Raw genomic sequence first — 25,894 nt, 5'->3', positions numbered from 1 at the left:
TAAGGGCTATGTCAATAACAGCGTAAGCATGTCAGGCGCGTATATTACAACACGATAAAAAAGAGATGTCCATTTCTCATGCAAAACTAATCTTATCGCGATTGCGAACTTGACCTTCCGTTGATCGCGCAGCGTATGGAGAATATGCTCGGTGTTTTGAAGATTGAAGGGAAATATTTTCTATGATCTGTAATTCCGTAATTCTACACGAAAAGAACGGTTGTTTTTGCTGGAGTATCTAAAAATTTAGATACCGATCTGAAAAGAATTTTGCTGGATCATCCAAATAATTTTTTTTTACCCGGGAAAAAATGTTTTATATATAATTATATATAATTATATCTAAAATATGTCCATTTATATAACATTTTTTCCCGGGTATATTGAACACACCAAATACTGACAAGGTTGCAAAAAGTTTTAACATTCTAGCAACTAGTTGAAGCATTCTAATTATTTTGATGGTCCAAACGAAATTATTTTCAGATCTATATTTAGCTCAATTTTTTGATACTTTAACGAAATCGTTCTTTCCATATATTTAAATTAATAGACCATACAGACAAGTTTTATATATATCTTCCAATACATGTATTTGTGCGTGATTCAAGAACACGTTTAATTTATCTCTTCATATAAGGAGCAAAGAGCTAATATTTCTCAATAACATATCACTGTGTACTCCGTGCATGACGTAAATAATTCCTAAAAAAAAGTTAAACTATTCTTCCGCGTAATAAAAAGCAGAACATAACTGCATAATGTATATTCCTTACATTATTTTTTATGTTTACCAAGCGCATAAAATTTCTCGCGCTATTACAAAATCTACCTGTTCCGCAAAATGTTTCACTGTGCGTCCAAATTAAGATCAGTCAGCGCTTGTCTCCTATTTCCCAATTGGCCCCGACGGTATGAGGTTTGTTGCACCTGCGGGAAGCTTTAATCGACGCACGCGGCTCGCGCGAGCTTGCAAGCGTTTCGTGTAAATATTAGCGATAGATAACAGAATAGTTCGTATATCGTCGTGTTCACTGCGGTGTGGTTCCTTTAGAGCGATTCTACCCATGCGAATACCTTCGCGTTTCTAGCTTAAGCCCGATGTTGCACCGACGGCGACTTCTATTTATTTGTAATTCCATTTCAACCAACCTCAAGTTAACTCTGGTTTAAATCCTTTGTGTCCTTTTTTATTTTAGGAACAATTCATCTCCTCTCTCGCCCTGCATTCAACACCGAACGCGACACCTCGGTTTAGCATGTCTAAGCATCGTTTGCGGTTAATAAGTGTGAAAAAGGAAGCTTGATATTGAGACGAAGGATGATAGAGGCTTCCGTTTAGCATTAAACGCATGACGTGAATGTACACCGAGCCAATAATATAGAATCTGTAATTAGATTTAACTGAGGTTGGTGAAACTGTCGGACATCTCTGTCTCCCCTTTCTCTCTCTTTCTCTATCTATATCATAGGTAAGACTTTAATACGGAAAGGGACGACTAATTGACGTCCTAAGTAACCGGTCACGTTGGACGAAACCGGCTTGCCCGTCGGTGCAACTCGGCGCTCGGTTGTCTTATAAATCGCCCAAAGGATGTACGCGTGTACATCGGTACGTACCGAGGAACACGAAGGTAGGCACACAGGAACAGCACACGTGTACCTGCGGATTTCCCCGGCCCCGTTGTACATTATCCCCGCAATTATATTACTTTTAATTCAGTGTTCTTCGTATCACACACAGATGTACAAGTGTCGTCCTATTTATATACGTAGTTTATTCCTCGATCCCAGCGATCGATCGTTACGCAATCGCCGCACGCACGCATGCACGCATTCACACATACACGCGCGTATTCATGCAGATATTTGCCAGTTATCGAAACGTCTCGTTGAAGTTCGCTCGCCGTTCTAAATTGCATCCGGCACGTGCGCCGGCATGTGGCGCCTTTATTATATTTCGTCTCTTTGTTGCTTTAGTCTCCGTACCTTTGGTCGTCGCGACTTGTGGAGACACAAGTGTTGAGCGTTTCTTAAATTGTAGCATTTAACGATGTAGACGCGAGACATATTTATGACTAAATCGAGTGCCACAATTTTTTAATCGAAACATTAAAAGTTTATAAATTATATATAATTAATGTATATAATTTTTGTACTTGTAAATTATTATCGGAACAAAATCTCAGAGGCTGCATATTTCTCTCTAATCAGAAATTTTTTGCTTGTTTCGATTTAACAGTTAATAGTTGTATCTCAATATCCTCGATTGCTTTTTCTATGATTGCTTCTTCGTAAGGAATATTTTCATGTAAAATCATTGCTTTCCAAGCAAATTTTTTTTTTAAATTTCACGTCATTTAACTCTCATAATTCGATGTACATAACGATCGAGTTAATTTAAGCGATGCTCTCGAAAATTACGATATTTGTCGAATATTCGCGTTCCTTGAAAATCTTTTCTCATTGTAACTTGGGTTCGTATCGTCCACGATATTTTAAAAAGAAAAAAAAAAGTTGAAAGGAAAATACAGCGAGGATCTTTTATGCGTGTCGTCACGCGACTTTACGACGCTGATGGGTTATTATAGAGTGCCACGACGTTCACCAGAATGCGACTTGGTGAACGCGGATTCCGCGTCACCGCTTTACACTATGTCGCCGTCGTCGTCCCACTTTGAAAACGCCTCTCTTCCGCATTGATCCGTTCAATCTCGCTCGCCCCGACTTCTCTCGCTGCGCTCGGATTAAATTGCGCGAGTGGAAAAGTGTTTCCCCTCTTCGTCTCTCCGTTTCGCGGGTTCTCCGTAATTTCTTTTCGCTCTCTCACGAGAGAACCTTTTCGTAAACATGATCGACCCGCATCCTGCTATATGCACTCCGTCATTCTTGGCGTCTTCAAGGCTGCGTATTAATTGTTTGCTAACGAAATTTCTCTCTCGCCCGTGGAAAAACTTATTTCACAAAGATGTAAGTTATTATTCACAATTGTAGTAGATTGTTCATATTACAAAATGCATAAGTGAAGATTGATACAAAGAGCAGCATTGTTAATAGAATTCAAGTGACCTTCCCTTTATATTTTGACAAAATATTGGCAAAGCAATAAGCGAGGCCACACGAGGAAAAACACTATGCGAAGTTTATAGCTTCATTTCCTTCCAGTTACTACTGCATGATAGAAGATTTTGGAAGTCTTTCCAAGGGCGAAAAGAAAGTCTCTCTTTTCAAATTGAACAACTTTTATTTGCGAGTCCTTGCGCTCGATTTTCTCACGATCTATGTTTAGTTTGCAGATATGAATTTTCTGTGAGAAATTCATTACGTCGGTCATTACTCCAAATTCGCCATTAGGGCGAGCGCGGTCGACAACGCCTCGAGAAACTGACGTAACTCGATACGTAATTAATAGTGCGATGGAACGCGCGCTATTTAGACCTCGCTTCATTTCCATCCGGATCTCTCTCCTCGTTTCTCTCGTCGCCGCGGACGAAGTTGCGCTCGCTTGCGTAATCGCTTCGTCTCGTAATAAGTCTCTTCTCCGTCGCTATCCAATCTCGAGCCCTGACGCCGAAGGCGCGTATAAATACGTCGCCTCGAAAATTCGCGCATCTGCCTTTGCGTATTTAACGAGGCAATCGTCAGATGCGCCTCGCGCGTACGACTTTGAATCTTTCGGAATAAATAGTTGTCCGAGACAATTCGAGGAGTAGATTAATATTAAATACTGTATATTTTCGTTTCGGCATTATCGATACCGCTCATTACGGAGTCATCATAAATCGTCATAGTCAATAGTTTTAAACAGAAGATCGATGAAGATAACATTAATTTATAGATCCATCATTCGGAATTTCGAATGTTTGCGATATTTATATATTTTTTCTGTTTTTAGAATAAATTGTCTTGGCTTACGTTAATTCTGATCTCGAATTGTTTATTCTGCTAATAATCTTGTCTCACGATGATTGATTTCTTTTTCAAAAGAAAAATGGAAGAGGGATTAAATTTGCACTCTGATTAACGAGAGAACGTCGATAGTTTTTATTCATTAAAATTAAATATCGTTTTTTTTTGTTCTTTCAATTATTCGTTTGAAGGGACCGAAATTAAAATTCAACTATTGGCGTGTACAATTATTCGGAAGGATTCTTCTCTCATTTTTCTTCCAGAGAGAAAGAGAGAGAGAGACCACTGCTTTTTTCTTTGACGCGCATGTCGCGCATTCATTGGTGTTGACTTTTTCTGAACAACGGAAATTTAATGGGTCAGCGCGTTCTTCCCCATGTTATACTTTACGTCACATAACCCTCTGTCGTTCCTTCTTATCGACGTCCTCCATGCTTGGAAGTCGCTTTCTTCTCACACATGAAAGAATCTGACGTCAATAAAATAATACTCTTTTGTAACAAATAAACGAACCAAGAAAGTTCGGCAGATATTAATTTTGTTACGATTTTCTATTGGAATGAAAGTTAAAATTCTTGAAGTCCGAAAGAGTCATATAAGAATCATTGTGAATAATAAATGTAATATATATATATATATATATATATATATATATATATATGTTACGGAGCTGTGTAATTTTAAGATTACATTAGGTAATTAGACTTCAAAGGAATCTCCTTCACACACAACATACACACTTGTGTTATTAATTATATTATTATTTGTAATATTAATATATATTATTTTTATAGATTTATTATAAATATATTATCTGTTATTATTGGTTACTATGATTATTATTTATTAATATTATATACCTCTAATTAATAAACTAGATATATCTATTACTCTGTCATTCAATTTGATTTATTTATATATGAATGATACAAAATGTGTCGGCGACTTTGTTGCGTTTCCCACGTTCTTATCGAAGATTTACACGTTACTCGTGTTACGTGCTGTTACGCGAGAAATGTAGACGCGAAAGGGAAATGATTTTATAACGAGGCTTTCACACGTAAATCTCTCGCCGGTCGGCACGCATTATATCGCGTAATTGCAGAGCACAAGCGCCTTTTGTACTTTTATACTGCGTCAGCATTATTATATTTAGCACTACTACCTGCTATTCAGTTTAGGACGGCTATCATCTTAAAAGATTAGCTATTAATTTTCCACAAATAGCATTTCCTTTTTTATTATCTACTCTATATGATCAAGTTATAGATTATATCTCTGATAAATCCTATTTAACTTTTACATATTAATTCTGAGGATTTGAGAATATGACTAAATCATGTTGATTTGACAAAGCTGATAAAAAGAAATGGGATTGTCATGTAATATATACATATATAAATTTTTATGAACTTTCAGTAATATTGTAAAAATAATAGTGTCAAGCTAATAAGAGATGTCTGAATAATAATTTGTGTATATTATCTTAATTATATCTTTAAATAATCTGAGTAAAGATGAATTGATGAATGAATAATAAAAAAATTTTCCTTAAGATAATTTCATAAATTCCTCTTTTATTATTTAAATTAGCTATATTGAGGCAATTTTGCAATCGTAATAATAGGTAGGCATGTAATCATAGTACATTAAATAAAACATCCCAGAAATGATAATGGAATCCCTTTTGGTATAAATTTAATTACATTTTTATTCTATAATAGCTCGTTTTTACTTGTGATTTATGATAGAAAGAAATTCTTTCCGTAAATTTTTCGCCGAGCATGTACTTGATATGATAAAATATTCCAATGTCTAATTTCTCAAATATTGGATCATTTTGAAGAAGAATTATTTTTTTGTTTCTACATCAGAATCTTCTTCATGTTTATCAACGATAAATATACAGCAACGGTTGGACGTCAAAGTTTTCTTGGTGGAGCTCGATGACACAGAAAATTTTTCTTTGGAAAAGGAGAAGAGACTTCCAGAGAGACTTCCAGAGAAATAGCAATTGGAATCATTGCTTGGATCAATCGTTTTGGTCTTCTTGTTTGCCTTAGTTTCTTTTTTGCCAAAGTCAACAGAAATTAAGTTTCAGATAAACTAAATTTGAGCTAGTCGTTCGTGTAATAGAATTTTACAGTGATTAGTCAATTCTCCAGGGATGGAAAATGGGTCGCTCCACTGATTTCGAATTTCAAGTTTATAGAGGAAAATACAATTTTTTAAAGACAATAGCGCTTTTCGGTTCTCTAGTGCGTGAAATTTCGTTTTCGCGATATTTTTTTTTCGAGGATGTGTCAATTTGTGAAAATTTATGACAACCAATCGGATAAAATGCTCGTTATTCTTGTCGTCCTGGCCTTGACTTCGCGAACGAACGTTTACGACTTTCTAACGATTTGGCGATGTAAAGGGAAAGATGTGTGTGAGGAAACGAGAAGCGCGTGCGCGATTATATAGTGTTTCAAAATCACCTTCACGCCCCTTTGACTATAGATATTGAGAAAGAAACTAGAGAACTAGCGTGTTACTTGAAAATGGAAGAGTTTCAGTGAGTTGAGTTTCAAGGATCTAAATATGGTAACGAAACCTTGTCATGCAGTTCATTTGAATCGTAGACTTTAGCATGGCATAAATTTAATCTATGAGCTCATAATAAGGACATTTATGTCGAAGATAAAAAAAAAATCGCAAATGTTAGTTTGTCATATTTTTAAAATGATGATTTTTTTATTCCATAATGCGCGAAATTTCATTTTTGCATCACTTCTTTTTCTGATGAAGAATGTTAAAGTTTAATTTTGTCGTAAGTATAGAATTGGAAGCTAAGAAGATGTTCGATATATGATTTCGACCTATAATAAGCCCGGACACAATCATAGATAGCATGGAAATTTACCCGTCTATTACGACTTTCGTTGTCGAGCGTAGCCGCAATTTGAATTACCTTTGTCCTTTTCTTCTCACAGAAACCTCCATCGATAATCGATGGGCGTGCGCCGTTAGCTTCACCAAACAGCCCGAAGCATTCGCGCAATCATAAAGAAGCGGCGTGACATTTTTGTGCCGCGTAAAATTTGTCAGTCGCCTACGTCCCTCTTGCTTCGCGTACCATCCGGATTCGCTTTTGATCGTTTCTATCTCCTCGATTAAGTTGCTCTTCGTGACAAAGGCACAGCCAATTACTTTTGAGTTCGCATCGATAACTCATTGCTCCGCCTCTCCCTTACTCGAGGCGTACGATAATTGCTCCAATTGTTTCACAATACCAATTAAATGTGAATCGTACATTCCTGGTGGACTGAATTGTTCAACAAAATTAGGAACGCTGAAATTTGCACGGATCCGCTCAAATTTTATTTTAGACTCTCGCTTATGAATGTTAAGTTAATTGTGAAAAAACTCAAATTTTAATTTAGCAGATTTCTTTTTTGCATCTTTGGTATATTTTAGTGTACAATACAGCTGATGGCATCATAAATAATCGAGATTTTATATATCTTCGATTATGAAATTATTACATACTTTGAATGAATCTCGGAGACTTCGATTAAGAGGACAGCAGACGGAAACATTTTTTGTCAATTAGATCAGAGAAACATGTGATTGATGGCAATATTGCGTGGGCAGAATTGTTCTCGATGACAAGATACCGATCTTAACGATATGAGTGGCACAACTTGTTTGTGCTTAACCACGTTCGTAAAAATTATGATCGTATTAAATGATCAATTCGTCTCGAGACAACGTAGTTGCATCATCGCACCAATGGAGCATCGCCTGAAGGCATCGAATCTGGCATCGAATTCATCATAGAATATACGAGTAGTATAGATTGTATGGCTAAATATTTAGGCTTGTATTCGTAATTTAACTCTAAGCAAACGATTTTGTTCCGCTTTGCGTAAAGATCCGTTTAGACTCGCCGAATGAATTTGCAGACTTATTTATGCTGGATTGTTTTGCTCCTGCGCTTTAGTTTCAGCGCTTAATGAAACATTGCACGCATGTTGAAAATATGCAGAAGTAACGCGATTTAAGAGAATACTGTCGGAATATTTTCTTTTTTCCAGAAAACAGTCTTATATTTGAAATATTTTGGGAATTTTTCTCCAAAAACAAGCGTTTTCAAAATATATTTGCGCCTGTCCGATAATATATCGGAGAAACATCATCAGAATATTCTGGGGTCCTCAGAAAGCGCTTTTAAAAAACATCGTTGTTATGCTAAGAGTTATTTCCGGAATATCCTGGTATTTGGAAAAACATTCTCAAAATAGGTCTGTTCTTCAAATTATTAGCTGCGTTCAGTAGAAAAAGCAGTTTTGCACCTGTCGTAAAATTCTTTAACATGATTGCTTCTTATCCTTAATTCCTCATTGGATTTTAATGTATAAATCAATCACATTAAAGAATCTTAGAATAGTTGCAAAGCTGCTTTTTCTGTTGAACGGCAGCCATTCTCGTAGGCTAGCCTCATCTCACGGCAGTGTTTGAAAGGTTCGTATCGCTTCGTTTGTACTTATTTTGCCCGCGAAACGTGACTGATAATGAGACGTTTTTATGAAACAGTGTATAAGTCATGATGTATCTCGGTCGCATAAAGATTCGTGCCGTTTGTTTCGTGGAGTGATGCGTGTTGTACGATATGTTACTCTAAGTGGAAGCTGTTCATAAACATTTGACGCAATTTCGACGACGGCAGTCTCTGCATGTGTCGAACACTTCATTGACGCATCGCTTACTTTTATTGCAGTGACATAATCCAAAACGTTGGTCGCGACGCGGCATCGAGAAGTTAGGATCATTTCTCAAGAATCAACGGAATCCATCGTGGAAAGTTGCTGTAATCAATATTGTGATAACTAACGATATCGTCAAAATTCAACTTGGATAAAATAATTTATGTGTGTAAAAATGCTGATACGTGCATTGGAAAAAAAGTCTTAATTAGTTATTAATTGGAATTCTGATTGAAAAGAGACAAATCAGAATTTTCTAGTTGAATCAATTATAATTCTACATAGTTGAGATAAAAGAATTCTAATTGATGTGTGATTAGTTTATTTTCAATTCAATTGGAGATTTTTCTTTGTGCATTCTGTCGCTCACGGTCGAATGTAAAATATTTCGCACATGCTTGGGAACAAATTCACAGCATTTATATAAACGATGATAATCGTCAAGTATATATCACGTGATATAGACTTGGTATACTAGAAACAATGTTTTAACTTCTTATCGATGATTTTATGAACCTGTGAATTATCTTCTTTTACGTATCATTTATTTCTATTTTTATTTCCATATTACATCTATCTTTTGTGTTATTTTGATCACTTATTCAATTAATTATGAAATTTATATTGCATGCTTTTCCTCATTCTTGCTCGTTATGTGATTTCGTCTTTATGTGAAATTCACTCTTTATTATGGCCAATTATTTACTTTTTTATTATTATGGCCAATTATTTTTTTTACCTAGGCTTTATAAACGCAAATATTTTTCTTCACGTACGCTCGTTTGCCGACTAGATAACCTTGATAAAGTTCGTTGCTTTGCGTGCACATTGCTCGACCTCCGAAGGCCGCGGAATTCATTAAATGTCACAGATCGCCCGCATAATTTTTCACGATAAATCATTAGACAGTATTTATATTATTTGTATTCATGTTAGTTAGAATGTTTCAACACGCACAATTATAAATAAAATTGTCTATTTATAACGTAATTGTGATGAGGAAAAACAGAAAGTTTAATTAATCACGCCAATTAAATCCGAGCCGCGTTGAAAATTGTAGATTATTTAATTTGTAAAATTATACTGCAGCTTTTTAAAATTATTTTTTAACGATATGTAATTTACTCTAGCGATGTAAATTCATTTCTCAGGATTTTTATTTCAACAAGGATATTGCATAAATGAACGATCAGGTAATGTTTGAATTTTACAGGAAATTAAATTGTGAGAAGGATAAAAATTAGTTAAATATTTGTCGAAACGGATATTTTATAGCCTTTATTAAATTTTTTTATATCACTAACATTTGTATCGTAATCCGCAATTACAACAACTATTTACAAAAAAGTAATTCTCTTATATTAAACTATAATTACGATAACATACACTGTGATCTCAGATTAATATAATATTTATCCATGTGCAAATGTGAAATGTGTAGGCTGTTGGTGGAAAAATATTTTTGATTTCTGAAAATATTTGTTTTGTATTCGTTATTTTTTTATTGCAACAGGAAATTGCTAATAATTTTCTGTCTCGCGGGAGCATATTCTCAATTTCTTCGAAAATATTTATGATTATTGAGAACAGGTTTGGCAAATGAGTCCTACGAATAAAGTGTATGCATGTAGACGGACGTGTATTCTCAAGGATCAGTGCAATAACATTGCGGAATTTCCAAACTTTTTTCATTTAACTTTCATTATCTCCTTGCATTCAAGTCGCGCATTGTTTGGTTGATTCGATGGATAATCAAGAGTCTAAATCCTAGTATAATACTAAAAAGTTATCTATATAATTGGAAATTTCGACGCACAGACAAAATATTTTGTGTACAGAAAATGTTCTTTTAATTACTGGTTTAATTACTGGACTTTAATTACTGGTTTTACGTCACTACAAAAATCATTGATTATATTTTTTTTTTTATTTACTTTGTAATCACAGAGACAATGAAGAATTTTATATTAATAATAGTGTCACACTTTCCCCTCTCCTTTTTTTCATTCAATAATATTAGAATTGAGTGTTTAGTATCTCAATAGAGAGTATCGTCGTATTGAGGATTCGATATTGTAATTTTATTCAATATTGTTGAGACTTGTCACGTCTGGATACCAGATGTAGCAACGAATATCGGGCGATTATCGCAATTATGCAGCAGCACTTCGCGATCGTTTCATCTGTCATTAGAACGTTATACACCTTCGAAGCATTTGCAGACGTCAGTAAGTTTCAACGTCATTCCATTAAGTTGAATGTTTCTTTCATATCTTGCAAGAAATGGAAAATGTTGAAAACCCTCAGATTGTAAAATGAGAATAAAAGTGGAAATTAGCAGACTCGCTGAAAAGTATTTTATTACGTTAATGTAATTGCTTCGACGTGTGTCGTACGCCTTTGATCCCTCTCTGTAGATCCTAGCGCGACTGTTCAACGAATGAAGCCTGTGTATAAGCCTTGATAGGTATAGCTCAATGACCATTAGTTTGAGTGGTTTATATGTACTTAAATGCTTTGACTTTTCGAGGACAATCGCTCAATGACGAAGCACTTCATTGAGCTCCGTCTCGGTGCGTTGCAATTTGCGCGCGGTGCGGTATATTTGTCGTTAATCTGTGTACGCCTCTCTCAAATCAATCAATTCGGTGATTTCTCAAGATGGAGTGCAATTCGATGAAGTGACAGATTTTCTGACATAGTTGAAATTACTTTCAAACTTGCGTCCTCGTTTTTTTAATGAAATCAAAAGCATGTCTTTTTTTTAAAGATTAAATACCATAAATATATTTTGATATGAAATAATAAATTGATATATTTTAAGTAAGAAAGAATATTTAAATAATAAAGATTTGCTTTGAAAAATAAAATCTGTGGAAAATTATAAAATAATGAGATAGTTATAAATAATTTAAAAAGAAATAAAATCGATATGAATAATAAGATGCGAGAGAGATTATGCAGAGAAATCTTAAAAAAGTTTTCGCATTTAAGGAACAGTATTTAAATCACTGGCTTTTTATCTTTCCAATTCGAAATTATTTACGAGCCTTGATTTGTCTTTTTTTGCGAAGCTTTGAAGCTTCGATCCTCCCTAATTCTTCTCGAATTTCAAGGAGCTCGCTCGAGAGAAAATTGTGTCTTCATGTGGAGTGAATTACGTCTGATCCGATGACGAGAGTTCGTTTTTACCTTGCGGCGCTTAGATTTGATTTAACGATAATCTAACGGATTTAATGAATCCCCGAACTAATCTTACTGCGATAATCCGCGGCGTTGCCGCGGTTTGATAATCTCAGACCTGTCTTTGACTGACTTTTTCCCAATCGATGATGCGCGACATTACTTTCGACATTACATCTTTCGGTATTACATTTCGTGAGATTTTAAGTTTTTTATTTGTACGACTGTATCTTTTGCCGAATAAATTTAAGAAAGGAATTTTTATTAACTCTTCTGATCTGTTCGAGTTTATTTAAAATGTAATTAATTTTCTTACTAACATTTTATTTAAAAACTTCTTCTAATATTTGATAAATTTTTGTCTTACATTTAACAATGACTTGTTTTTAATGTAAGATCTTTTTTCTGCAAAAATTTTACTTTTATTTTTTAAAGCTTTTTGATCATATTGACTTAAACGATATGATCATACAGTAAATTTGAACAGACAGTAGAGTTAACCTAAGCTTGATTAAAAGCAAGATTTATTTACTTCAGCACGTTCTGGAGCTCTTCAATCTTTATCATCAAATATGTAGTTTGTCAATTTAGCCTTGAAAATGCAACACGAATCTCGTCAGGCGACACGCTCTTCTTGATCTCTTATCTTGATTTCGTTCGTCAAGCACGGAAAGTTTCTTTATAGGATCTATTTCAATGTCAGTGATTTTTCACTTTTCGAGACAACTTCCTAAGTCGTCGCTGTAGAAAAATTGGCTTGAAATACGATGACCGATTTTTCGTCTTGTCTCGTCGTCTTCACTTGATCTGTTTTCCTGAAGAATCTCACATAAGAACTCGCATTGCCAATATATATATCGATTTTGCTCCTCATGTATTAACTAATTAAAGAGTAAAGTAAAAAAAGGCGCTTTTTTTCACTTTTTCGCTTCTTGTCGCGGCGAGAGATTAAAAAGTCATTACACACAGCCGTTCTCGGACGAATATATTTAAAATCTCGGTTGGATATAAAAGATATCCCAAAATTAGGAGTTTAATGACAGTTTTTTTGAGACAATGTTTTTTTAGCGAATATCGACATTCACACAAAACTAAATTTTGTAGCAATTAAAATTAGGAGAGATAAAATTTTCTATTATATATGTATATAAATAAGATTGATCTGAAACGATCCGCGCTATTTGCCATTTGTATCTCGTTTATTGAAGAGTTATTCTGAGTAAATTCTGCTCTCTTGTAAATTATTTCATAAAATATTTCTGCAATAGCTTTCTTTTCCTGGAAAATTCTATTGAAGGACATTTATATACGCCAATTTATATAGCGACTCTACTACTGAAAACATTTCTTTAGACACACACTTTGTATATTCATAAGATTACATCGACGAGCATGAGAAAATGATTTCCACGTTCAATCGTGGGCGTAGTTACACGATGATGATACTCGCGAAAATGTATTCAAACTTTGAAGGTATAAAATCGTATTTATGCGTTGTATAATTGTGCGTGATATAATGGCTCAAACAATCCGCTTTCAACAATCCGTAGGCGGCAGCTTCACGCGCGATAACAGGGCATATATTACTAGATATATCTTCATTCCGCGCCGCATTTCGTGTTAGATACGCTTAAATTTTCGTTTATGTTCGTAATTGTTCAGAACATTAAGACCGCTTTTGATCTCGACACGAAATGACAATCAGTTACAATCAGAATTGACAATGTGCAATAAAGATATTTGTGTTCGAAATTGATCCTAGCAAAATAAACTCTGAATTACGACAATGACATAAAAGAATATTAAAATAAAAAAATTGTTAGAATTGCGTGTTAATGTAATGTAATGCAAAAATATATATGTAACAATTCTAGAAATATATCGTAAAATTTTTATAATAGGAAAAGGTGTAAAAAATAGATATGTAATGAATTGAGAGAGTGTAAATTATAATGAAACATTGAAAGTGATTAACATTGGGCTCTGCTTTTTTATTCTGCTAGGATTAATATCGAGTACTTCTACAAAAGTCAGATAGAACTGGATGTTATTGCTCGCAATTGAGAGGGCGAACGAAATTTTCCGTTGTCAGTTGACTCAACGGTGTTAATGATTCATTTACAGGATCGGCAAATATTTAATCGAACACACCTCGAGTACCACTTGATTACGTTCTCACGCGCGTGGTACGCAGGAAACGTACATGCAAGTATACGTATGCACAATATAACGTGCATTAGCGATTCCAGCGTTTTTATCGCTCGCGTTCTGTCATCCGTGGAATTTCAATACAACGATTCGCGCGCGGTGGTAGGCGATTAACATTGACAAAATCGTGAACGAAATCGTTGATACGAGCGAAAGTACCTTTTGCGATGCATGACGAAAAATACGGGCGAGCGAGAAATACAGCGGGCCCGAAAGTTTCGGTGCTTTTGTCGCGTCAATCAGCGCTGAGAGAGGCGAAATAGGGCACAGATAAATTTCCATCTGTGGAAGTTTTATTTTCAGCCTTTTGTGTTGCCCTGAACTGATGTTTTCATCCGGATGATGCTCGTGATGCGTTGGAGTTTGTTTTGAGAATTAAACGCATTTGCGAAAACAGTCAACTTAAGCGTTAATTGGTCCGTTGAAATAACATTTGTTACGAGTCACGACCCAAATATTGTTTATTTTTGGAAACGAGATTCTTGATGTGACGAAGAGGAAATTATATTTGTGGATCTCGTTACAATATAAAAAGATAAAAATAGTGAATGTATTGAAATGAAGTATCTAGATGCAAAAAATCCGTCACTAATTAATAAGAATATTTTATTATAAGAAAAGAAAAAAACGATTTAAGAAACTATTTCCATATTTATGTACATATATTTATTTATTATGTGTATTTACGTTATGTATTATATTATATTAGAGGAAAGTTTTTTATGACGATGTTGTATAATACAGATATAATTGTCATATTATTATTATAATTATCATTGTTGTAATTAGCAGTATTGGCCGTGATTTCATCAGACCAATTAAGGTTTAAGTAAAAATGGACGCAAAGTTAACGTAATAATACATGTACTTTAGTGAAGACAGAAGAATGAATGGAGATTGTTTTTTGGCCAAGTGACATACCTCTATAACAAAAATTACAGTTAAATATTTTTAAATGGACATATGTAATTATGAGAGAGAGAGAACGAGAGAGAGAGAGAGAAAGAGAAGATAAGTGACTTGTAAAGAATTGAAATCATTTATCCAGAGATCTGATTTATATTATTATGAAGTAAATAGCTTCTTTAAAAGTAAAACGAAACCCAGATAACCTACATTAATTTATTGATTTTTAAATCGTGCGTGCATGTATGCGTGCATGCGTACACGTATATATATATATATATATATATATATAAATATAAATACGTGCGCGTATAGGTGTGTGTGTGTGTGTGTGTGTGTATGTGTGAGTGCGTGTATGAACGAACACACGTGCGTGTCTTCAACTTGTGCACTCTTGGAAGGATCATCGCGAATTCGACGTATCTGTTACGCCAATATCACATTAGCGAATTAAAGATTGCATCTGCGTTCTCGTTTGCGTTTTTTGACAATCAGAAAGGACCTGCTGACTAGCAATTTCTTTTTGATTGGTCAAGAGACGCAGACGCAATCTCCAATCGCAAATGTGATATGGGCATTACACGTTCCTGCCAAGAAGTATGGGCGGTATTCATAGTTCATTCTTATTTTATGATCGTCTTAATTAATGTCTTAAGTAATGTATTAAGATGCTAATACGGCTTTCTGATTGATTTATGATAATCTTAAGACTGTATTCAAGACGATCCTAAATATAAGATCCGACTATTAATACTGATCTATGATATGTCCACGCATTGCGATCGCATAGCGAGTCCATCCGATTGTTTGCCCTTCGCGCAATTTGTGAGCGTAAAAGCCGGAGCACAGACCTTTGCATATAACGCCTGATTGATTCATTTTCTTATGCAAGATTCTATGCTCCCGCCCTAAATCCGCGCAGACACCTGTGCAAGTCGGGAATTTCGGCATCTCACAAGATTCTGAATGCAATGTTTAGTACCCTGCTTTCGCAAAGAGTGAACCGAAACGAAACGTATAAACGGGCCTTTGCGACATGTACGACGTCACGAAGCGACCTGTGAAGGATCTGTGAAATGCCAAGATTTTCCGGTCAATCTCTCGCAAAGTTTCTCGGTGATAATGAACTAGTTTGAATGATCCTCAGCGCGAGAAACCGGCGTATGAAAAATCGCTCGAGAGATTGGACGACAATGTTCAGATTACAAAGCTCAGTGGGCGCTCAGTTCTTTGCAATTCTTTATGATTATATGAATCCATTCTTATTATGAATCTATTTATGTATCTTGCGAATGGTTTGTGCATTTAGATCTAAAATAGAACTAAAGGCAAGAACCAATTATATTAAAGAATTATTGAGCGTTTATTGATCGATTTTCTGAACATTGCCATTGTATACCTGAATAGAAATCTCAAATTGCAAGAGATTGAGGTGCGTAAAATCGGCGCGAGAGCAATATCACTTGCTCGTCGATGTTTCGGGATGGTTTCGCTACGTCTGGTTGAATGTCGTTGCAACGCTCGCGGGCATGCCGATCGAACTCCGATTACGCTCCTCTTTCACACATCTATTGAATTGTGAATTCATAATGCGATAACTCGATAATCGCAACGTTGATAGATGCTATGTACTCTATTATATGTATGTGCGTGCATGGAATATTCAATCATATGTCATAGTCACCAAGAAGTATGAGGGAGACGTTTCCGATATCTGAGACTTCGTCTTTCAGATACGGTAGAAATACTAAAGTCACGTGTGCATCGAATAATAACGTGAGTCTGAAATGGAATTTGCTGCTTGAACTTGCAGCAAACACGAGACTTTAGTTGGTTTATCGAAAACTTTCTGATTTCTGTCAGTTTTATAGTAATGTTAGATAAGTGAAGATAAGAAGAGCGTAGGAGGCGTGTATTTGTGAGTGGATTCGCGAATGCGAGAGCGAAACAAACGACATGATTCGTGGGGCGATTCGTTTCGTCACGTTTGCGAAAATCGAGTGGATGTGAGAGAGAAAGCGAGAGTGAGAGTGAGAGAGAGAGAGAGAGAGAGAGAGAGAGAGAGAGAGAGAGAGAGAGAGAGAGAGAGAGAGAGCACACACACCAGATCGTTTTTATGCGCCGAAGACGAGGATCGTGTGTACGGCGAATAACGTTAATAATAATAATATGAATAATATAATAATAAAAGATAATGATAATAATAATAGTAATTGTCCGCTAACGATGTTACGCCAAAGTTCGTACGAGTGAAGTATTTAAACTTGTCTGTACGTGTATAGGGACACGATAGGGATACCTGTGAGTATAAAAGTAAAAATAAAAAAAACATACATACACATAAAAAGAGAATTAATGAGAGAGAAAAAAAAATATAAAACCAATATTATCGCTATTTTGCATCGAGGAGTATATTGTAAAGTGAGGATTTTTCTCGCCTTGTGATTATTATGTTTGTAAATCGTAGCCGATTGTTAGCCGCTGTAAAATGCGATTGTACACGTAGGTATAAAAATCCCCCTCCCCCCCCCCCGAGGATCGGACCTGTATTACCCGGATCTAGTGCAGCCGATGAGTTAATCGAATTAATTAATGGATATATCAAAAAAATCTCATTTTTTGTAAATATTAATTTAAATAAATCCTATTGTAAAGATTGTATAATTTACATGGCGCACATCGTGCTTGATCTCTCTCTCCCTTCTGTTTTGTCTTCTTTTTTTTTCGCTATATTCAAATTCCTACTTCGCACACATCATGCGCTACATGTGGTCCATGCATCACGACTGATCACGACGCGATACACGTGCACTCCCATCCGCAATCCTATCCGATCCACTTCATCGTTCGCCGTTTCGATCACCGTGCGATCGTCGACCCGAATTCACTTTGCGTTTCGCGATCACGAAGGGGAGCATTATATAACGTGACTCTTCCGTATGACAATATTGCGACTCATGTGCAGGACGTGCATGTATCGCATCCTACATGCACCAAATACATCTACATCTCGAACACATCAAGCGATATTTACAATATCCTGCTGTCGTCGAAATTACCTCAAAACGCTTCGACATTTATTTTCATTTTGTTGTTGCAATCTGAAGCTTTCAATTCATCAAGGTCGTTAAGAAAATATTTATAAATTCGTGACATTTATACATATATAAATGCATAGAGAGTTGCAAATTCACCGACGAATATACGATTATGTTTTTTTTTTGCAAGTATTTAATTAAATATTTAAATATTTACTTTTATTCGACAGCTTTTTTTCTTTTTTCGCATCAGTGCGTGTTCAAGAATCTTGTTCGTAATCGAGGAAGCGGCTGCTGCTGGTACATCATTACGATAAGCTGGAAACAGGAGTGGGTGAAGCCGGAAAAACGTATTCGTGTTCGAGCCATTGTCTCGGAAATGGTCGGGATCCGGATCTGCGTTCACGCGATATTACACGTTGCTTCCTCGTTGCGTTGGATGATCGCGATTATTTTTTTATTGGACAAAGACGGGCGCGGGAATCGATAATGATGACGATGCACGACATGATCAATGCGGATAGAGTTCCGTAGTGGGGAAGTGAAACAAGTAGGTCGAGCACATACTACCGGAAATCGGGTTACTTCCCGATGTAAGGATATAAGTTCGACTCGTTTAAAAGGGGATTCGATCGATCGAGACAATTTTCTTGATAAGATTATGAAATCCGCATTATAGCATGATACAAAATCCCAGAGGGTCAAGTTACTGCACAGGCACAAATGTTCGCAACGTTATTAATTGATAACAGTCATTAAAGTTGTTGATAATAACAAAATTTTATTGATAATTACAGCAAAATTATGCATTATGCAAAAGTCGCAGGGAATTTTACAGAAGTCATGTAGAAATGTGATCATGTTAACTCGTTGCAATCGAAAGCATATTTTTCAATTTCAGTAAGATCCTTCTCTTCCGTATAAAAATGACCGTTAGGTTAAGTACTGATCTTAAACTTGAGCTTAAGTAATAGTAAATTTATATTACCGCCCAAAGAAAATCGTAACGTAAAATTTAACTTTACGTTATGATTTTCTTTGTCCATTGATATAAGATTACTGTTACGTATAGATTTCAATTTACGATCGGTACTTAACGTAACGTACGCATTACGGATGTTCTTGTGCAGAGAGCGTAACGCGACCGTTAGTTAAGTGAAAATGACACAAAGCATTAAAATAAATTGGTCTACGGACTGATTAAAAGGCCCTGGTAATCTCAGACGTTGCTTGATGTTACTGACACCGACGTGTAACACGATGTAACGGTGCTGCTGGCATGGTGACGGATATGAGATTTCGTGTCTGTGTGTGATGCACATCGACACACAGATGGGATGCACTGAGCGCTTCTGCGTCAACGAAACTTTATCGCAAGTTGCATTGTGCAACGGAGAAGTATTTTTGCCATTCTTGATAAATTATATTTAACTCTCTCCGATATAAAGTGTCATAAAACTTCCGATTATAATTTCAACGATATTTATTTTCCAACGAGCTGAAAGTTACTTTTTCTAAATAAAAATTTTAAAGAGGATTGTCATTTATTCTTTGATACATTAAATATTTTAGTGATTTAATTTTTAATTGTAATTCTAAAAAAAAAAGATTAGAGAAGTCATTTACCGAGAAAAAGTTGACAAAAAATTGTATAAAAAATATATGTTATGTTCATTGTTCAACATTCTGTGTATTTTCCATGATATTATTTGAGATGCTGCTCTAATTTAACCAATATAATATTTAGCTTGATTAATGCGGTGACGATATTTAATATTAATGTTGAATCACAAATAATATTAAACTCTCCTAATTAATAATAATTACGCTTCACTCATCATTAGTGAAAATATTGCTGCTGTTCTCTTCAAATAAATCCAACGTAAAAAATAAATTGGAAAATTACAGCATCGATCTTTGCATGAACTCTTCCAAAGCCATTTTGAGTTGACTGAAATTGCGGACGTCAATACATATTTCGGTATTTCGCGTGGCGAATTACGCGATGAATTTAAGAAAATTCTCGAAATAGCGTGGTGATGGCGGGTTGAGAGAAAAGCCAACGGCACGACCTTGGTACTACTATAGCCTGCCGACGCGGCTAAAATTGACGCACTCTCGTGGGAAGCACCGAACAATCACAATATTACTACGTTATGAATAATATTTGAACAATGTTAAGATACAGTATAATTATTGATGTCTGATAACTATACTTGTTTCGCGCATTCGTTGAAATGTGTTTTGCCTTCGTGTGACTCCAATCAACTTTCGATTTCTGATTTTTAAAATACAATACCGGTAACAGTCGTAACCAGTTGAGTTATGATGTTTTTTTTTAAATGAAATCAATAAGATTTTTGAAAGAGCATGCACAGAAAGAACGGTTTGCTGAAATATCTAAAAATTTAGCTACAAATTCGCAAATGATTTTATTGAACTATCAAAATAACTATGTAGGATGTTTAAACTGGTTGTTAGAATGTAAAAATGTTTTGCATTATATTGCTCATAATAGTTCCGTTTTTATAATAATTATTAAAAATTTTAATAATTATTAAAAAAATAGATAATAGAAAAATTTAAACAGATAGTAGAAAATTATTTTTAGATTTGTATCCATTAAAATTTTTAGTTTAATAAAATCGTTTTTCTTTTCATGTACTATCTATATTTTCATTATCTCAATAATTTGATCTTTTCAGTTACAGACTTAATTGTTTTTATTTTCTGATGTTTTATTGAAACATATTCGAATTATGTGTGTAATACACACTTAAACGATTACGATTATATTAGATTTTATTTAATTATTATCACTTTTTATTGCTCTTATAATAATTAAATTTTATATTAATTAAGATTATTTGAACATCATAATGGGCTCGATTATTAGTCGTTTGTCGAAAGGTATTGTTTTTGCTGTGCATATTTCAAGCATTATATTTTTATTTTGTTACTTTTTATTATTTATTTATATATCGTTACAATCAATAATAAATCTCAAAAAATTCTCAACTCTTCATCACGCGAGGCAGTTCATCTTAAATGTGCGTTACGTTTTGTATGTTAATTTCCGAACAGACAGGTGAGTTAAAATCCATAAATTATCGGTTCGATTCATAACTCATGGTCAATGACATTTTATTTAAACGCATATGTTCGTCAATTTTGGTCGTAGTGTTCTTCCAGATGATCGAGAGAATTCTCGTATCGTCGTGGAAAAATTTATTCGAGCCTTATCAGTAATAAAGTGACAAACCGTATATACGCTTTATCCGACTTACAAATATGACTTACAAATATCACCGTGGTACCTTATCGCGAAATTATGTATTTTTACGGTTTAAATATGGATACGTTTTCTCGTTTATATTATAAGCAAAAATTTTCCATTTTAAACGAGCTCTCCTTCCTTGGTTCTCTTTATAAATAATTCGCGCTCGTCGAGCATCACGCAGCTTCCAACAAAGAGCCGTCGTAATCGCAAATATGTTGTGATCACGTGGCGGAATGCCATTTGTTCTTCATTATGTAATTCGTTGCATAGGATGCAACTGCAGGCGCCGCGGGAGAGATGCGCGTTTTCTATTGTTAGTTACGCGGCATTAATTCGCGGAGCACAACTCGTTGCTCGCTGTTAAAACCATTGACGAACAAGGCTAAGCTAGCGCGACTTCGAGCATGATAATTGATAAGGCTCAGCTGGGGAACAACTTTAGTCGACAACTATCGTCGTCTGTATTCTCTTTATTTCAAATACATTACCAATATGTATTTTTATACATTACGAATATTTTCTATTAACGCAATTGGCACGATTGAGAGGATAAGTAACAACGTACAGATCAAAAGATCATGGTGATCGATCTGAGCATATATAATCACGGAGTTGTCGGAAAATTTGAAAAAATATACAAAGAGGAAAAATTTGCTATAAACGTAAAAAGGGATTACAAAATTTAATTGTCAAATTTCTTTTTGTTATTTATAGCAAACAAATTTGCATATTTGAAAAAATATTTTGCATTTGTTGTAAATAATTTTTGTAGCGAGTACAAAAAAGAATAAATATTTGTTACAATTGCAAATAATTTGCAATCCTTATACGTGCATATAAATTTACCGTCATGGCATAGGATTAGCATTCATAGCAAATTTTTTCTCTGTGTAAAGATTTTAGAGAAATTATTTTTTGTTACGTTAATTGCAAGTATTCGTATAAACGGTTATTTAAATCGATCGAGATTTCCTCTTCGACTCGGTTTGCGAGAATCTTGACTTACATCACTTTTCCTTTTAACTCCCACATATCGCACGGATGGGATGATTAAATGTGACCGATCTTCAAGCGCAAAGCACACATGCGGATGTGTAGCGCCATGTATGACGTTTTCGTTATTCTTGTCACAGCAGCAGAATAACTCGGCCATTCCCAGAGGAAGCAAGGATTATATTTATGTGGAATATATTTACAGAGTATATTTATACACGAAATGGTCCTTCTCTTATTCTATCCTAGACAATCTTATTGTATTTATATGTGTACATTATGTATAAATATAATCTGTGAAAAATATCTATTTTTCGTAATTTTATTGAGATAGAGCAAAAATGATTTTCAGTGTTCTTACGATTAACAGTGTTCTCATCTGGTAATAAAGTCAGATGTTAAATGACGTTAAAAAATATACTAATTTTGTTGAAATATAAGATGAGAATGAAAATGTGAAGATTCAATGACAAAACGTAAATCTATAATTTATAAAGTCCTCCTTTTGTAATATATTGTATAAATAAACTTATTTCCAGGTCAAATAAAAAAAAAGAATATTTAAAAGGAGAAGATAATAATTTTAATTTAATTTAGAGTTTTAATTGACATATTTTATTGTATTGTCGCGTAAAAGAATTGTGGAAATTATTTGTGCATCCGCAAATTGTATGTAAGAAAAATATATATTTTAAAAATTCAATTTTGCCGTATACATGATTTAATATTATTATTAGTCTATCTAAAATGGACTTTAAATTGCAGATTTCTACTTTATTTTTACATTGAAACTTCCGATTCGAAAGTGGGGGAGTGTGTCGCGCGTGTATCGTCCATCTGACTTCTCGTTCACGTTTGCGGTCAGACTTCATCAGGTACCGTATGTAATGACAGGAAGGTAATTCGAATGCTGAAGGCATTCGACTTGGCAAAACGAGTGTGCGTGACCTGCCAATTGTTACGAACAGTTCGAAAGCGCGATTTTCATTAATCTATAGGTACACGCGCGCTTATTAAGCGTCGTCGTCCTCGATGAAGTGACAACGTTCCTTTATATTATAACATCTTTTCTCAGAATAAAATAATATGAAAATGAGGTATAAGATTAAATTAAAAGATCATTGGCAATAGTAAAAGAGATTTTAACATAAAGCTTTAAAATGACGTATCTTTTCAAGCAATTACATCGATAAAATGGTTTGTTTAGATATCTAAAAATTTATTTATAGATACAGATTTGAAAATCATTTTGTTAGAATGTATTAAAATAATTATATAGGACACTCGAGCTGATTACAAGAATGTGAACATTTTTTATAGTGTGCATCATGAGCATTCTACATAATTATTTAATTGATAGTCCAACAAAATTATTTTTAAATCTATATTTAACTAAATTTTTAAGTACTCCAGTAAACCATTCTTTCCGTGCAATTTTACAAAAGAAATCAAGTTATCGATTTGCTATATTTATATATTATGAAAAAAATTTATCGCTGTATCAAAAATTTATTTGCAACAATTTAAACACAAATATATTTGATAGATTGATAAATTGTAATGATATCATTCGTTGCTGTACATTTTATCGAGTCCATTTGGTCGGACTTGCGCAGTGCAGTCTCGAGATCGATTAGCTCTCGTTATCGCTGATTTATTTATTTATCATCTTTTATCGAGTAGCTCGGCAGTGAAATTTAAGTGACTTTGCAAGTCACAGCGACAGTTAGTTATGCACATACGATTTTTATGCTTTCGGTATCATTGCTTTGCGAGGGAAATCCAAGTTCTGCTCCATGAATTATAATGGCAGCATGATATCATAATCTAATTCTACACATACCTCCGATTAGTTGATCAATCAATTTGTAGTGGATGACCATTCACAACCATTATTAGACGAAGTACTGATAATAGTCATGACATCTCACGCGATCTTTCAAGCAGGTTTCGAGAAATACACCGTATTCATCTCCCTCGTTTCCCCGAATATTATTGTCATAAAATTAGATGCTTTCAGAAACTTTTAATTGTATTACGTTTCAGGTTCGATAAATGCTAAAATTATATTTATTTTTAATATAAGTAACGTAAGTTGACGCAAAGTATGTATAATATACGGAAGATAAAACCTATTAGGATAATTTATTGAAGGTTAATTTTTGTCAAGTTCTAACGTGTCTATATTCTATGTACAAAAACATCGTAATGTGTGTAAGCGATATTTTTTTACGGATTGCTGCATTTTCGAGAATGAAAGCAAGTGATTAAGAATGCCAGTCGGGTCTCTCGATTCTTGATAAGCGTAAAAATCGATACGAAATCACAATACGTATAAGTAGCTGTAAAATGCACGATATAATTAGCGAATAGGTTTCCCCGCGAGTTTTTCAAGTACGCAATTTATGTGTTTCTGAGTGTAACCATCTTACAACTTAGCTAATAGAAAAACATAAGCAGTAAGTAAATTAACATTTTTAATTTGCTACTGCTTATACTTGTCCTCGACTGTAATTGGCCGATACGTTTATCGCTTATTTTACTGCTTATGTTTTTCTGTTAGTTTTACACGCGTTATGCCCGAGCGATATCCAATGAGAGCTTAGTTTTATATCACGTGAGAAAAAGCAGAACTTTCATTGGATATCGCTCATCGCTCATCGTCCAGTGTGCAGTAAGTTAAGTAGTCCTCTCTTTTTCACGTCTGCTATTTTTTAACGTCTCTTTCCCTCTTCTCCCCGAGATAAGTTATTGTAAGCTGTGCAAACGACATTCTATGCGTGTCTACATTATAAAATGCATCATTATAACTCGGTTATTATAATCGACGATCCGATAAACGGATTAGGACATTGCAACTATTACGAGGTGCATTTGCAGTGGAGTGCGTAATCTTTGAAGCAATAATTACGACGGACGATTATTTGCGTGGTGTGTTATTGCTCGTCTTATCCACACCGATTTGGGATCAGTCTTGATCAACTGTCTTCGATTAATGTAATCCTTTTTAGATTACGGTAGCTGTAATGAAACTAAACCTACATAAAAGTTGATCAAGACTGGTAAAAGAAGACACTTTTGCATGCTAATGCTAAATGTTGTGGACATGCGGTTTTAGCATTTCCTATATTTACAAATGATCGTCTATTTTTTCTTGTAAGAAAAATTAGAATATCTCGAACTGTCCATGAATTTCATGCGTGCATTATGATTTCAATCATTCGCTTCCTAATAGTCGAATCGACTCAACTGGAATGTTACACATATTACGTTCGCGTTATGCGGATATTCATTCAGTAGTTGTTTAAAACAGTTATTATTCGCAATAATAGACGTTCTTAAAAAAGGACCTCTTGAAGAAAAATCTGCGGATTTTTCGGCTGAGATTAATATACGGGTCGATTGTATATGTATAAATAATATATAGAGATCGGTGAAAGAAAGGAATGAAGCATTCGCGATTGCGATTGTGATCTTGTTTGTGAATATAGTGTTAATGAATAAAAAAATAACAGCAACGGTGTGTTTTAGACTATTTATATTTAAGCTGATTCGAACTAATTGTTTACGTATCCCTAATACAAGTGATTATATGATAAATGCAAATAAATTAATTAAATAGTTATAAA

The 25,894-nt window shown here is 34.5% G+C and overlaps 1 protein-coding gene across 1 annotated transcript in view; it reads left to right on the top strand.

Moving 5' to 3' along the window:
- LOC105151927 (Protein kinase, cAMP-dependent, catalytic subunit 1) overlaps positions 1–25,894 on the top strand; it is a 35,351-nt gene extending 9,457 nt beyond the window's left edge. Inside the window, exon 1 of the mRNA XM_087405098.1 lies at positions 1–25,894. This exon is cut by the window's left edge and continues 9,457 nt beyond it. The gene's annotated coding sequence lies outside the window, so the exon portion shown is untranslated.

The sequence above is a fragment of the Acromyrmex echinatior genome, chromosome 4 (genome assembly GCF_024713525.1).
Source record: "Acromyrmex echinatior isolate Ae372 chromosome 4, ASM2471352v2, whole genome shotgun sequence".
NCBI lineage: Eukaryota > Metazoa > Arthropoda > Insecta > Hymenoptera > Formicidae > Acromyrmex > Acromyrmex echinatior.
The sequence above is the reverse complement of the archived record's forward strand: the minus strand, read 5'-3'. Positions and strand labels throughout refer to the sequence as shown.